The sequence below is a fragment of the Nothobranchius furzeri genome, chromosome 5, assembly GCF_043380555.1.
Source record: "Nothobranchius furzeri strain GRZ-AD chromosome 5, NfurGRZ-RIMD1, whole genome shotgun sequence".
In the NCBI taxonomy this organism is placed as follows: Eukaryota; Metazoa; Chordata; class Actinopteri; order Cyprinodontiformes; family Nothobranchiidae; genus Nothobranchius; species Nothobranchius furzeri.
The window spans coordinates 29,416,497-29,431,623 of NC_091745.1; the positions used below are offsets into that span (position 1 = coordinate 29,416,497).

The 15,127-nt window shown below is 49.3% G+C and overlaps 1 protein-coding gene and 1 long non-coding RNA gene across 2 annotated transcripts in view; one reads left to right on the top strand and one right to left on the bottom strand.

Annotated features, from left to right (window-relative positions):
* Positions 1-15,127, bottom strand: part of doc2a (double C2-like domains, alpha) — a 111,949-nt gene that overhangs the window by 73,624 nt on the left and 23,198 nt on the right. The gene's annotated exons all lie outside the window — the stretch shown is intronic.
* Positions 11,919-13,185, top strand: LOC139070004 (uncharacterized). Its single transcript, XR_011520672.1, has 3 exons — positions 11,919-12,096; positions 12,208-12,441; positions 12,512-13,185. It is a non-coding gene; the product is annotated as an uncharacterized lncRNA (long non-coding RNA).

Sequence of the window (15,127 nt, forward strand, 5' to 3'; positions counted from 1 at the left end):
CGCCACTAACATCAGCGGAGCTCCAGGAAGCCCTTAAATCCATGACGAATAGTAAAGCTCCAGGTCCAGACGGGTTCCCAGTAGAGTTCTACAAAGAATTCTGGATCATTCTGGCTACAACTTTTTTCAGAATGGTGAGGGAAATCGAAGAGAGCAGCAGATTACAGCCAAACATGAACTCAGCCAATATTAGTCTCTTGTTAAAACCAGGCAAAGACCCAGCATTTCCAACCAGCTATCGCCCAATTTCTCTTATTAATGTTGATCTCAAAATAATTTGTAAAGCCCTGGCCAAAAGATTAGAGAAGGTAACCCCCTTCATAATACACCCTGACCAAACTGGTTTCATTAAGGGTAGACAGTCATCCACAAACTCACGTAGATTACTTAATTTGATAGATTTCTCTTACTGTAGAAACATAGAAACTAGTATATTATCTCTAGATGCAGAAAAGGCTTTTGATAGAGTTAACTGGAAGTTCTTATTTGCAACTTTACATAAATTTGGCTTTGGGAACTTCTTCATAAACTGGCTACAAACATTATACAGTTCGCCAACTGCTCGTGTCAGGACAAACGACCAAATATCAGCTAGCTTCTGTCTTCAGAGGGGGACCAGGCAGGGATGCCCATTGTCCCCCTCACTGTTTGCTATCTTTATCGAACCACTAGCGGCAGCAATTAGGCAAACAACAGGTATTAAAGGGATAAAGTGTAAGAAAATAGAACATAAGATAAGTCTTTATGCAGATGATGTTTTACTCTTTCTCCAGAATTCTCAATCGTCTCTCTCCCAAGCAATAGAACTGATAAACTCGTTTTCAAGAGTTTCAGATTACTCTATAAACTGGTTAAAATCCACAGTTCTACCAATTAATTTCTCTTTTGTCAATTTAATTAATACACAATTGGAGTCAGGGAATATCACATACCTGGGAATTAATGTCTCTCCCAAGTTAGCAGATCTTACCAAACTAAACTACATCCCACTGTTAAAGAAAGTGGAAGATGATCTTGCAAGATGGAAATCCTTACTGATATCACTCATGGGGAGGGTTGCTACAATCAAAATGATGGTCTTACCCAGAATAAATTACTTATTTTCAATGATCCCAAACAAACCACCAGCTGACTGGTTCAAATTGCTGGACTCCTCAATTACTAAATTCCTTTGGCAGGATAAACCTCCATGAATTAGCTTAAAAACACTTCAGAAGACCAAAGACAGAGGAGGACTGGATTTACCCAACTTCTATTATTATTTCTTAGCCAACAGACTGCAACATATACCAAGATGGTTGCAAGATAACCCACTAGATGAGTCCTGGTTAGATATAGAACAGAACGATAGAACTTTCAGACTTACCATTTATTAGCTCAAGCATAAGAAAACATGAAGGCTTCAAAAGTATTAGTATCAGCACCTCTCTGACAGCATGGTGGGAGTATCTTAAAATGACAGAGTCTTCACTAGTACCATGCAGACGCACACCTATCTGGAATAATCCTGATATTTTGCAAAAGAATAAAATGATTAACCTTCCGGACTGGAAAAATAAAGGAATCCTTTAAATGGAACACATATATGAAGGATTGGACTTCCTCCCATTTAATAGAATAGTCTCCCAATTTGGAATGGATAAGAATAGCTTTTTAGAATACCACCAAATTAAATCTGTAGTCAAACAAAAATGTAAGCTCAATAAAATAGAATTACAAACACCACCAAGGGTATTAGACTTCTATAATCTCAAACCCCCCCCCCCCCACAAAACTACTGTCTAAAATATATAAGACACTGTCCAAAATAGACGATAGAATAGTAATCCCTATTGAAAAATGGGAGGTGGATCTATCAGTCAGCTTTGACCAGAACTTCTGGTCCCAAACTTGTATAAAAACTTTTAAAATGATCAGACACCCCAATTTACAATTAATTCAGTACAAAATTCTACACAGAGTACACTATACAGGTCATCGGATGTTCAAGATGGGGTTTGTGTCATCTGACACCTGTACACACTGCACAAACAACGTTCCTGACAATTACATTGATGCACTGTGGTCCTGTCCACCTGTCCAGGAATTTTGGGGTAGAGTATGTGAGGATCTGTCAAAATGTCTGAAATGTCATATCCCAACTTCCCCCTCTCTTTGTTTACTGGGAAACCTGGACGATGTCCCGATTGAAACATCTTTGGCTCACGTGGTTCTGACTGCCATGTGCATCGCTAAGAAAACTATCCTCTTGAATTGGAAAAATAAAGAAACTCTCTGCATTAACCAGTATAGAAATCTTTTGTTAGATCATGTTGCACTTGATATAGCCTTTGCTTCCACTTCAGATCAATCTCTCTTGGCTCCTTTGATCGGTTCCATCACATAGCGAGGGTGGGGGGCCGTTGATGTTGTCCTGCGGGATGGTGTGGGTGCGGGGGTGTGGGATCTGAGTTTGGAGTATCCGGATGTTCCCTGGAGGTGGGTTCACTGGGGGTGTCTGGGACTGGGGGGCCGTTGCCCCCCTCTGGAGGTGCTTGGGTTGCCTCGGGGGGTGGACTACTGGCGGTTGTGAGTGGGGCCCCTTGGGGATCTTGGCGGTGGCCATGGGTCACTGCCTGGCAGCTGCAATGCCCCTGGGCAGGTCTGGGTGGGGGCCTGGGGGCTCTGGGTTTGGGGGTGGCCGGCCCCGTGTGGGGATCTGGGAGGGGCCTTGGGGGTCGGGTCCTGACATGTATGCTGCTGGGAAGAAGGCAGGAACACGCAGCAGTGCCTGGCCCGGGTTTGGGGGCCACAGGTAGACCTTGGCTCCTCTGCCGTTCCATCTCAGGGGAGGGGGAGGTCCAGGAGGGGGAGGACCCAACCTTACCTGGATGTCCCATGTCTTATATATTCTGGAAGTTGTGCAAATGCAGGGATGGGCATAGATATTCTGCTGGGGTGGGGCTGGGTTGGTGCCCTCAGACTCCGTAAGGCTCTGTAATGCTGCTGCTTTGGGCCCTGGCAGGATGGGCTGGGGTCTCCATGCCCTGGGTGGCAGTTTGACAACAGAGGTGCCTATTGGGGCCAGTAGGGGAGCTGGCTCCCTGGAAGGCTAAGCCCAACCAGCCATTCCTCCCCATCCCCGCATATTTCTCTCCTCCTGCTCCCTCACATCATCACACAAACATACACATAGGACCTTGGGGGGTGGGCAAGTCAGGGAGTGCGGGTATGGACCCCATTTCCGCATTCCTGTGGCAACCTGCCCCCCAATTTTATTTGCACCTTATACACTTCCACTGACGACATTCCACACAAACACACACTTAGGGCCTTGGGAGTGAGCACATTCAACGGCATTTGGCAGGGGGATTTCTCAGCCTCCTCCAGAGTGCCGGTGCCCACTTCCAATTTTAAACTGCACTTAGACACTGATGGCTGAGGGTGTAAGTGGGGTGGTGCGTTGGCATCAGCTGGCATAGACCGGATGATGCTCGCACTGCCCACTCACCACAGCCATGGAATACACCTCATGATCACACAACACTATACTGGAGCCGGCTGAGGGAGACTAGGGGTCTTAGCCACCTCTGTTGTTGCTTGGCTTCCTGGGGCTGGAGGCTAGGAGGGAGATCTGGCCGTCTGGTTGGGGTCTGGGGTGGTAGGTTGCTGTGCTCAGCGTTGGGCGGGGGAGCCTGCTCATCAGCACCCCAGCAGAAAGGGTCAAACTCTGGTTACCGGTGATGGTTGTACCCAATGTGCAGTAGTACCGGGACCAGAGTGAATAGGGTGTGTATGGGGAGCATGAGTGGGTGTCCGGCGTGCACTTTTGTAAGTCTTGGGTTGTATGTGTATGTGTGAGCATGAGGGAGGGAGTGTGTGACTGTGTTTGTGTATGACTGTATATGTCAGGTGGGGCCTTTGACTCCTGCCCTCTCCTGGGACCTCCTTTGATGATATAGATCTTCGTCCCCCCTCCCCCTGCCACACCTGGTGTGAGGGGTTGTGCCTTGGTCTGCCTGAGTGTTCGTGGCAACCGGGTCTGGGGGTTTAAGATTTTGGCATCTGCCTGATAGATCCCGGTGGCTGCCTGGTGGGGTCTGGGCTCTGCTGGGTCCCCGGCGGGGGGTGGTCGCCCCTGGGTCCCAGGTCGCTGGGTTTCGGGCTCGGCCGGCTATGGGGTGGGAGGCTGCGGGCGGGCCTGAGGGCTTGCCGCTGATGTCTCCTGGGTCAGGTGATAACCGCCTCTCTGGCATGGAGGTGAAGTCTTTCAGCAACCATCTGTCCGCATCACGCACAACCCTGCTTGTTTCTCGGGGCGAGGTGGAAACATCAGACGCCGTGAAACACTTGTGGCCTCCAGACGTGCCCATCTTACCATTTGGAGGGTTTGTGCCCGGACTTCTTGACTTTTCTGTGAATGACCTTGTCAGTTCTCAGTTTGTGACCTCTGCTGACACGAGGCAAATTCTCTTCTTCTTTCACAGGAGTGTGACTCTGTCTCTGGGCTATTTGCTCTCTTTCCTGTGATTTCTTTTTCAGGTGACCACGGCGGCGCAGAAAGACCTGCGGTTTCCAGTAGCCCTGGGGTCAGTGATGATATTGAGAATGCCTCGGGGGTTGCTGCGGCCACCACACTCGCGGGCTCGGGATCACCAACCGGCCCGGGAGGGGTAGGTGCGTGCAGCGACGCTCAGCTCAGGGCCCCGCCTGACAAAGGGGGGGTGCTGAGTGGCACTGAGTCTTTCGACACTGACCTTACAGCACTTCAGCTGGCGAAGTTGACCTCCGACCCGGGGATAGGTGATACACCTTCTAAGGGGGAGGGCTCTAGTCAGTCTGTAACTTTTCTGGTTAAACCTGGTATTTCTGTTCCCATGTGGAATCCTCCATCGTTCTTGGGCCGAAAGTATTCTTGGCTTCAGTTTTCAGGAAAGACCATGTTCATCTCGCTAGCAACATGTCTGTGTTTGATTCTACACAAGGCTGTGTTTGCTTTGACACCCGTAATACAACCATTCTTGCCTGAATCCTTTTCAGAACCTCCACGTCCGGAACCTCCAGGTCTTTGGACATCTGAACACCTGCTCTTCCAGCATGATCTGGGTGACAATGTGCATCTTCTTGGTGAGCAGGCTCTTAAGAGCCTAAGAACTGTTGTTTTTTCTGATTTTCCTGTCTCACAGACACGGCATAAGTTTGAGAAACAAAAGGGGGGTGGAAAGCTGCGAGCCTCCTCTCCTCATCTCCAGTTCACTCCTATTTCTGATCGCGAGAACGTCGCCTCTGATAAGCTGATAAACAACCTTGAACAGGTAAAATCAGGTTCTGATCTAACTACTAAACCATCTGCTTCGACCCAGTTCCAAACGAGGCCCACAGGTAATTTCAAACTCGTTTCCCTGTGGGTTCGTAACACCAGATACAAACAGCTTAATGACCCAATCGATTCTGACACTGCACCCCCTGATATAAGAGCTGTCTCTGATGTTAATTCTTGTTTGTCTTGTGATGAATGTGTGTGTGGATGGACATCCCGACACCAGATCTCACACCAGATTTATGAGTTTAACGTGTGGTGCGCTGTGATTCTACTCATCAATCGTTTTCGGAACGTGACACCTGAGAGGACACTCTTCCACTACCGGGTGGATTGTTACAAATTCACTCGATTCTTTGTTGGATGAATTTTTAACAATTGAGATATCCTTTGAGTTTTTTTTTCAGGTTACCTGCCTTCAGCCAGGGTCCTGTTACTAACTCACATTTTTAGGGACTACTAATCTGCTGATTTACATTTTAGTATTGATTTACATCTCTATCTTTTAATAGTGATTTGTGTAGAGTGATTATGTTTGATTTCAAGGTTTAACTTGTTAAACTTTCCCTTAAAGGGCTACAAGCCAATTTGCCCTTCATATTATTTTTTTTTATATAAGCCTTTAGTCAGTGCAGCCTGATGATTTTCACATATCAGTTAGGACTTGATTTCTTTTATTTGTGTTTTCTCTGCATCACCTTTTCACATGACAGGTAGAACAGGGTGCAGAACATTTCTTCTTTAGATAATTCACAAAATGCCGTCACATGGTTCAAAAGGTACCCATAAATAGGTTTGTGATTTTTCTTTGATTTGCATCAAACGCAATCTATCGTATGGGCTGCCTCACTCTGTGTCTCCTTCTCCTGAGCTCGTCTGGCCTTCGATGCCTGATGATATTCCAATCCATGGGGGTCTTCGCCATCAGAGGGTTGTCTTCATCTTACTCCACCTGGTTTCCTGTCGCATGGGCTTCGGTCGTGGTTCGAGAGGTTTCGAGGTCTTCACTGGACTTCGCCTGCCCACATCACCTGCAGCTCTGTGTGGACACACGGGCTACCTTATCCTTTTGAAAATGCCTTTGCATTGTTGCTGATGAAATTGACTGCTATTGAAATAGCTCTGCTTTCAAGATCTCCTAAGTGGATTACTTTACAATGATTTGCAACAGTTTTGCCTTAATCATCTAATTAGAATATAATCCTTTCTTCACGGGATGTGGGGAGAGGCTTCCTCGCTCCTGCCTTCATCTGGAACACTGTAATGTCTTCCTTCATGAGTACATCACGTCGTTGAGGTCACAACGTCAGGTGGCTTTCGCTTGACCACCATGTCGTCGTGAAAGGGGGGATTGTAAAGTGAGGAAGTATGCGTTTCTGTGCCAAAGGTCGTATTTGCCCGGCTGGGTCAAAGCTGGGTCACGCAGCACCTTCACCGACAGATTAAGACCTGAGCCGCCAGCAAGTCTGAAGGACTCCACAACATCCAACATCTGCATCTCCAGAAGAAGGACTTCACACAGTCTAGTCATAATTAAACAGAGTCTTAAACTTTCTTTGTTTATTAATGTCACGGTCTGAGGTATTTCCCTGCTGTCACTCCCTGTCTTTTGAGTTTCCCTCTGCAGGTGGGCGTGTCTGGAGGTGACCAAGCTGCAGCAGATCTGCTCATCAGCTGGCCAGGGGTATTTAAGCAGCTGGGAGACTCCTACACTTCGCTGGATGATTACTCTACCTGGGTACCTTCTAACAGCCACTCGTGTGACTTATTCGAGCTCTTAACTTTTTGAGAACTAGATGTGTTTTTAGATATTGGATTTTTACCTTTTGACCTCCTGCTTTGTCTCCAGACAAAACCTCCACACTCATCTTCGACTGGCAGAACTCTGGAGCCCGCATCATCTGAAGCTCCAACCCCGCTCGTCTCTCAGCCTCTCCCCTGGCCAGAACCACCTCCAGCTGCCCACCTAACCCTCCTGGACCTCCCCAAGCTCAGCTCCCTCCACGTCTCACTCCTGGATCTCAGTCCCTGCTACCCAGACCGGACCACTCCTCCCTCAAACCAGTTCCCACCTCTCCAGACCGTAAGTCCTCTGCACAAGTCTGATTTCCTGATCCTTCCGCAAATTGGATCTAACTCCGATCTGTCCACAGTTTTCCCGCACCAGCCTCCCTGCGCAAGAACTCAGCTTCGTTACGCTGCTCCCTTGGTTTCCCTTCAATAAATCCTTATTTAAACCTTTTAAAACCGTCTCCGATCTGATTCTGTATGTCGTGGGTTAGATCACTTCACCACCTCATGACAGAATCATCCAGCCTTTCCTCTAACCTCAATACAGAATCAGTTCCCTCCGTTTCCGCCACCCTGGCTCAGCACAGTAATTCGCTCCATTCTTTGTCCAATCAACTCTCCCACACTAACCAGACTTTGTTTGAATTAGGAACTATGATAAAGGAGTTACGCCACCCACTCACCTCTCCGGAGCAAGCCTCATTCCCCGCTCCAAGTCGGCCCGGACCCATTCTCCCTGCACCATCCGATCTACCCTGTTTCCGGGTCGCCACCTCTCCTCCACCGGAGATTTTCGATGGCAATCGGGAGGTTTGTCGAGGTTTTCTCCTCCAGTGCCAGCTGGCTTTCCAAAGATCACCGGAGTCCTTTTACACCGATGAAATTAAGATCTCCTACATCATCGGTCTTCTACGCGGCAAGGCACTCCGGTGGGCGGAGGCAAAGAGCCGAAACCCGAGCTTCCTCAAGAACTCGTTAGACGAGTTTCTGGCAGATTTTAAAATGACTTTTGACAAGCCTGAGTCAGCGGCCGATGTGGCCAGACAGATTTGGAGTTTACGTCAGGGGAAGCTCTCAATCGCTGAATTTTCCATAGAGTTTCGAACCCTGGCCGCCACCTCCACCCTCGATGAAGCCTCGCTTAAAGGGGCGTTCACCCAGGCTCTTAACGAGCAGCTTCAGGATCAACTCGCGTTCTGCCAAGAACCACCTGATCTCGAGAGTCTCATCGCACTGTGCAGTCGGATGGAAAAGAGACATAAGGCACGCCAAAGAGGTAACAACTTCCCATTACCATCTCGTCTTAACTGCCCGCAAAATGTGAATCCAGCAGCTCCAGCTCTGCCCCCCAGTGAGCCCATGCAGATTGGCCGAGCTAGATTAACCCAAGAGGAGAGAAACAAGCGCATGAGTTCAGGGGCGTGTTTGTATTGCGGCATGCCTGGGCATTTTGTGGCCAACTGCCCCAAGCAGTTAAAACTACAGGACCCATCAGTAGCCCCGAGAGTACTGGTGGGTGGTTCTCGGTCAGACTTAAACTCTCGGTGTGTATTGGACTGTTCTTTGTCACATAATCAAATAACTCTTCCCTCTCTGGCATTAATTGACTCAGGTTGCGAACTAAATCTCCTTGACCAACAGCTAGTGGAGCAACTCCGGGTCACCACCCTTCCTCTACAAACACCCTGCCGGGTGTCCTCCTTGGATGGGGGCTCCCTCACTTCGATCACCCACAAGACGACACCCATTCGCCTTATGACATCAGGTAACCACAGCGAGGAACTCACCTTTTTTGTGTTTCCATCCCCCCAGTCTCCTGTGGTTCTGGGTCATCCCTGGCTAAGGAACCATAACCCCCGCATTAACTGGGTCACAAACCAGGTGGAGATGTGGAGCAACAAGTGTCATTCAACCTGTCTGGGACCTGCCCGACCTAGTTCCGAGCCTCGAGCCCTGAAAATCACACCCCCCGACCTCACCGGGGTTCCTCCTGAATATCATGACCTCCAGCAGGTATTTTCTAAACACAAAGCATCCTCCCTACCGCCTCACCGCCCTTATGATTGTGCCATAGATCATCTCCCCGCAGCACCTCTTCCCTCTAGCCGTCTCTACAGCATCTCCAAACCTGAACGGGAAAGTATGGAACAGTACATCTCCGAGTCCCTGGCATCCGGCATAATTCGGCCTTCCACCTCTCCTCTGGGTGCCGGCTTCTTCTTCGTCTCCAAGAAGGACGGCACCCTGAGACCTTGCATAGACTACCGTGGCTTAAACCAAATCACCATAAGAAACAAGTATCCACTACCCTTACTGTCATCCACATTTGAACCCATACAAGACGCTACCATATTCACCAAGTTAGATCTCAGAAATGCTTACCATCTGGTTCGCATCAGAGAGGGAGATGAGTGGAAGACGGCTTTCAAAACACCAATAGGACATTTTGAGTATTTAGTCATGCCTTTTGGCCTCACGAACGCACGCGCCGTTTTTCAGAACCTGGTAAACACAGTTTTGAGCGACTACCTGAACAAATTCGTCACGGTATATCTTGACGACATTTTGATTTTTTCGAGGACCCCCGAGGAACACACTGGTCATGTCCGTGCCATTCTCCAACGCCTGCTCGAAAATTGGCTCTACGTTAAGGCGGAGAAATGCGAATTCCATGTCCCATCTGTTAAGTTCCTAGGTTTCGTACTGGAGAGTGGAAGGCTGGGACCCGACCCCGAAAAGGTACAGGCAGTAAAGGACTGGCCCACTCCTTCCACACGCAAACAACTGCAGAGATTTTTGGGTTTCGCTAATTTTTATCGTCGGTTTATTAAGGGGTACAGCCAGATAGCCGCCCCTTTGACACAACTGACCTCGGTAAAGAGGCCTTTCTTTTGGAACGCTGAAGCCTCCAGAAGTTTTTGTGAGTTAAAGGAGAGATTCATTCAGGCATCTATTCTCACCCGTCCAGACCCTGCAAAGCAATTCACACTCGAGGTTGACGCCTCGGATACGGGAGTCGGGGCTGTTCTATCTCAAACCTCCCCCACAGATCACCGCCTCCATCCCTGCGCCTTCTTCTCGCGGCGCCTCTCACCCGCAGAGAGGAACTACGATGTGGGAGATCGTGAGCTCCTGGCCATAAAACTCGCCTTGGAGGAATGGAGGCACTGGCTGGAGGGAGCTGAGCACCCCATTGTGATATGGACGGATCACAAAAATCTCTCCTACCTCAAGGAAGCTAAGAGACTCAACCCACGTCAGTCCAGGTGGGCCTTGTTCTTCTCTCGTTTTCACTTTATCATTTCTTATAGACCTGGCAACAAGAACGTCAAGCCCGACGCCCTCTCACGACAGTTCTCGGTGAATTCAGATCCCGAGCCTACTACCATCATACCCCCCGATTGTGTCCTGGGAGCCGTTACCTGGGAGATACGGGACCAGGTGCTCGAGGCTCAAAGGAACTACCCCTGTCCCAATCAGGTACCCAACCGCACCCTGTTTGTTCCTCCTTCCGTCAGGCATAAGGTGATTACCTGGGGCCACACCGCCAAATTCTCTGCCCACCCTGGTGTCAGTCGTACCGTAGCCTTAATCCGGAGGACTTTCTGGTGGCCCACTATGTTTAAGGATGTCAAGGAGTACGTTTCCGCCTGCCAAACCTGTGCCCGCAATAAGGGAAGTAACCAACCCCCTTTTGGACTATTAAATCCGCTACCCATTCCCTCCAGGCCCTGGTCCCACATTGCACTAGACTTTGTCACCGGTCTTCCCCCTTCTCGAGGCTTTACTGTTATTTTGACCATTATCGATCGTTTTTCCAAGGCTTGCCACCTAGTGCCGCTAAAGGCTCTACCCTCTGCTGCTGACACCGCCACTCTGCTTGTTAAGCATGTTTTTAGGCTCCATGGCATCCCTGCGGAGATACTCTCAGATCGCGGCCCGCAGTTTGTCTCAAGGGTGTGGAGGGACTTTGCCACCTGCTTAGGAGCTAAGGTGGCGCTAACGTCTGGGTTTCATCCGCAGTCAAATGGCCAATGCGAGAGTCTAAACCAGGAGGTAGAAGCCATGCTCCGTTGTCTGTGTTCCTCTAGCCCTTCCAGTTGGAGTACCCACCTTCCATGGATCGAATACGCCCATAACGCCCATGTCTCCTCCGCCACCGGACTATCCCCCTTCGAGGCCTCGACAGCTATTCAACCCGGTTTGTTCCCTTCTGAATTTCCCTCCACAGTTTCCTCCGTTCCTCAGTTCCTGAAGGGGGCCCGGCGGGTTTGGGCGGCCACGCAACAGGCCCTACAGAGGACTGCAGAACGCAACCGGCGTCTGGCCGACCGGCACCGGCGTCCTGCCCCAGACTATGCGCCTGGACAGTGCGTCTGGCTCTCCACCAGGGACATCAGATTGAAGGACCACTGCAAAAAACTTTCCCCCACATTCATCGGTCCCTACACGATTTCAGCTGTCATCAACCCGTCCTCCGTCCGCTTGGATCTGCCGTCCCACATGAAGATACACCCCGTTTTTCATGTCTCCCTTCTTAAGCCTGTCATCTCCAGTTCCCTGTGCCCTCCTGTCGACCCTCCGCCTCCTGTGCGTCTCGCTGACGGGGGCCTCGGTTACCGTGTCCAGCGCCTTCTGGATGTGCGACCTCGTGGCCGGGGTTTCCAGTACCTGGTCGAGTGGGAGGGTTATGGCCCGGAACATCGACAGTGGGTCCCGCGGTCATGGATCGATGACCCCTCTCTCATCCGGGATTTCGAGTTGGCCCGCTCCTCCTCCTCCTCCTCCTCCTCCTCTGCTCGGCCGCCGGGTGGCGTCCCTTGAGTGGGGGGTACTGTCACGGTCTGAGGTATTTCCCTGCTGTCACTCCCTGTCTTTTGAGTTTCCCTCTGCAGGTGGGCGTGTCTGGAGGTGACCAAGCTGCAGCAGATCTGCTCATCAGCTGGCCAGGGGTATTTAAGCAGCTGGGAGACTCCTACACTTCGCTGGATGATTACTCTACCTGGGTACCTTCTAACAGCCACTCGTGTGACTTATTCGAGCTCTTAACTTTTTGAGAACTAGATGTGTTTTTAGATATTGGATTTTTACCTTTTGACCTCCTGCTTTGTCTCCAGACAAAACCTCCACACTCATCTTCGACTGGCAGAACTCTGGAGCCCGCATCATCTGAAGCTCCAACCCCGCTCGTCTCTCAGCCTCTCCCCTGGCCAGAACCACCTCCAGCTGCCCACCTAACCCTCCTGGACCTCCCCAAGCTCAGCTCCCTCCACGTCTCACTCCTGGATCTCAGTCCCTGCTACCCAGACCGGACCACTCCTCCCTCAAACCAGTTCCCACCTCTCCAGACCGTAAGTCCTCTGCACAAGTCTGATTTCCTGATCCTTCCGCAAATTGGATCTAACTCCGATCTGTCCACAGTTTTCCCGCACCAGCCTCCCTGCGCAAGAACTCAGCTTCGTTACGCTGCTCCCTTGGTTTCCCTTCAATAAATCCTTATTTAAACCTTTTAAACCCGTCTCCGATCTGATTCTGTATGTCGTGGGTTAGATCACTTCACCACCTCATGACAATTAATGTTAAATAATCATTTGATCACTTTGCTCATTATAAATGTATTTTAATCAAATGAATGATTATTATGCTTTGGGCAATCATAATGACCTATAATGAATCAGTACTTAATTAAATAATGTTTTTGAAGATGTTTAGCGATGACCTTCACTCCTGCTCACACAGGTCCGTATTCACAGTAACTCAAAACACATTTGCTCAGACGCACAACAAGTTTGCTTTGGGAAGAGAAGTGGTTTTGGTAAGTTAGTCAGTTCAAGAGTGAGAACGAAAGAGAGAGGAAGTGCGGAACGAACGCCACGGGGAAAGAAGCCTGCCGGCTTCTTTTCTCCCACCACGCTATTTCTGTCAAGCCAGACAGAATAGCTGAAATGCAACCAGCTAACGCAGACTCGTCCAGAGTCTTTGATTTCTGAGTTAATTTAAACTTGAGAAAGCGCATCTGCCGAAACGCTTCAGCAATGTGTACCGAGGTCAACTCTGGACTGGACCGTCAGCACACCTTTGTCTTCTCTGTCAGCCAAGGTGGCATCTGGATAACACATCCTCCGTGGTCCGGATCTAAAAGAGGGTCCTAAGTACGGTGAGGCAGAACACGATAGATAGCGTTCTGATGCTGTTTTTCTAATAAGAACTAAAGTTTAATTCAAAACATCATTTTTCACTCAGTTCACCTTTTCTCTCCCTGAAGCAATCTCAGACACCTGCATGCACGCATTCATAATTCCATCATCCTCAGATTTTAGCACATCCAACACAAGGTCTATTTGAGCAAGCTTAAAACATCAACTGTTAAAGATTGTCCAACAAGGTTGCCAAAGTTGATTGTTTTTCCTATGATTGTCATTTCAAATCGTTAGTTTAAATTGAAGAATTAAAACTCTTAAAATTCAAACTTGTCTTTTCATTGAACTGAAACACAGACAAACGGATATGATCGTCAGTTTATCGATGAAAACAACCTTTGAGTCTTCTTATCTCTATAACATTTGGTTATTCACTTGTAATAATTAATATTCCAGATTATTATGTAGAATAGTTTATCTTTCATGAAAGAGCCAACAACCATTATGCTACACCGGTGATGGTTGTATCCCATGTGCAGCAGTACCGGGACCAGAGTGAATAGGGTGTGTATGGGGAGCATGAGTGGGTGTCCGGCGTGCATTTTTGTAAGCCTTGGGTTGTATGTGCATGTGTGAGCATGAGGGAGGGAGCGTGTGACTGTGTTTGTGTATGACTGTATATGTCAGGTGGGGCCTTTGACTCCTCCCCTCTCCTGGAACTTCTCTTGATGATATAGATCTTCGTCCCCCCTCCCCCTGCCACACCTGGTGTGGGGGCTTGTGCCTTGGTCTGCCTGAGTGTTCGTGGCAACCGGGTCTGGGGGTTTAAGATTTTGGCATCTGCCTGATAGATCCCGGTGGCTGCCTGGTGGGGTCTGGGTCCCTGGGCTCTGCTGGGTCCCCGGCAGGGGTGGTCGTCCCTGGGTCCCGGGTCGCTGGGTCCCGGGCTCGGCCGGCTAGGGGGTGGGAGGCTGCGGGCGGGCCTGTGGGCTTGCCGCTGATGTCTCCTGGGACTCTGCCGGCTGCTGGTTGTGGCCCCCCGGGGCGATCCTGTGTGCCTCTCGAGGGGGGCGGGGGCCTTTCTGGTTGCAGTCTCCTTGGGGTTCCTGGAACTCTGGGACTTGGAGCTCCCCCCATCTCCTGCACATCTTTGGGGGGCGGATCTGTGGTCCCTCACACTCGCTACTGGACGCTCCTATAGAGAAACCTTACATAAACAAGTGCGTGTACACACACAGGTGCTCACATGGTGCTCTCAAAAGTATGGGCTTGGGCATGTTAAACACAAGTCTTAAGACTATGGTGGGCACTTAATGCGTTGTGATTTATTATCGTGATTCTTCAGTTAAGCAATGTTGATTATATATTTCTTCATCAAGTTGACGCAGTGATAGCTTGCTCCTGATGTATTGTTGTTGTGTCCCTTTTTTTTGTCCTTTTGCTTTTTTTGTCTTTTTCTGCAGGTCTAGAAGCAGACTCTTGTTCATTGTTGTTTATTTTTGTGGAACCCCCCCCCCTCCTCCTCCTCTCTCCCCACCTTTTCTTTTCCTTTCTCTTTCACCTCTGTCTCCATGTCTGGTCGGAATTACCAAGCATTCAACAACAATAACAATAAAGTTTCAAGTATCAGGCGTGACATTAAAAGCAGACGCTTTGATGCTCCACCTGAGAGTAAATCTGTAAGGCTTGTCACCAGCATTCAGACATCAATTCTGCTTGCTTCACAGCCAGACAGGACACGGTAAAAAAAAAATAAAAAAAATAAAGTCTAGCTTATCAAACCATCCAGCCAAACTGATTTTATAAGCCAGACTTCACAAGCTCAGGCTCAGATAGTCACAGGGTTCTGCTGAATCATCTAGCTTCCATTCCATCCTTCCATTCATCATCTGATATC